Source organism: Belonocnema kinseyi, chromosome 5 (genome assembly GCF_010883055.1).
Source record: "Belonocnema kinseyi isolate 2016_QV_RU_SX_M_011 chromosome 5, B_treatae_v1, whole genome shotgun sequence".
Classification (NCBI taxonomy): Eukaryota; Metazoa; Arthropoda; class Insecta; order Hymenoptera; family Cynipidae; genus Belonocnema; species Belonocnema kinseyi.
Window position 1 is genome coordinate 13,977,634 of NC_046661.1, and position 1,238 is coordinate 13,978,871.

Genomic DNA, 1,238 nt, shown 5'->3' on the forward strand with positions numbered 1-1,238 from the left:
TGAAGTCGGAAGAGCCGATTCCAGAGTGGTTGGTGGAAGGGCGCACAATACTCCTGCCGAAAATAGGCAACTTAGCTGACCCGAAGAATTACAGGCCAATAATTTGTCTGAACACGCTTTATAACATATTCACAGCTATCCTAAATGATAGGATTGTTCGGGCAATTAAACCTGTGTGGCAAGAAATGTATGAACAACGCGGCTAAAAAAAGGCGTAGCCGGATGTCGGGAGAACCTGCTCATCGATAGATGTGTCTGCAAAGATGCTGCATTCTACCAGTGTGACCTATCGATGGCCTGGATTGATTATCGGAAAGCTTTCGATTCTACATCCCATAGACTTATCATCTGTCTTTTGAAAATCTTAAAGGATCATCCGCAAATAGTTGGGTGTATAGAGAGATTGGTGCCGCTTTGGAAAACCAGATTTACTATCTCATCTGGAAAACAGCGTGTGACAACTAACAAGGTCACGTTGCAGAGCGGTGTCTTTCAGGGCGACACCATGAGCCCACTCCTCTTTTTCCTTACATTATTGCCACTATCTCTAGTACTGCGCCATTTTGACGGGTACTTGTGCGGCAAACCTGCAGATCGAAGGTACAAGGTCACTCATGTATTTTACATGGACGATCTTAAGATCTATGCTAAAAACAGAGAGCAACTGCATCTAGCTTTGGGGATTGTCGAACGATATACTAAGGAAATTGGAATGAAATTTGGGTTAGACAAATACGCCAAGGTTTATTTGAAGCGAGGAAAACTGAATGGCATCCCTGAAGATCCTGAGCTCGTTGATAGAAACGCCATACGACACCTTTGCGCTGGAGAGACTTATACATACCTGGGCGTGCCACAGAGCCGCATGCAGGAAGTGACATCTATAAAGGATACTCTCCGAAGCAGATACAAACGTCTCATCTGTCAGATTTAGTCTTCCGAACTGTCGGGGGGAACAAAGTATCTGCAACGAACATGCTTGCCGTCCCGGTACTACTCTATTCATTTGGAGTAGTTCCATGGACGAAGAACGAGCTCAGATCTCTTGATATCGGGACAAGAAAGGTTATGCACATGAACAAAAGAATGCATCTTAAGTCTTCCGTTCCGCGACTGTACCATTTCACGCCGTCAAAGGGGTCGCGGAATATTGAGTCTTGAATGTCTTCACAACAGGATTATTCTGGGTACAGCACATAGAGTTGCAAATGGAAGAGACGCTCTTCTTAAAATGGTCA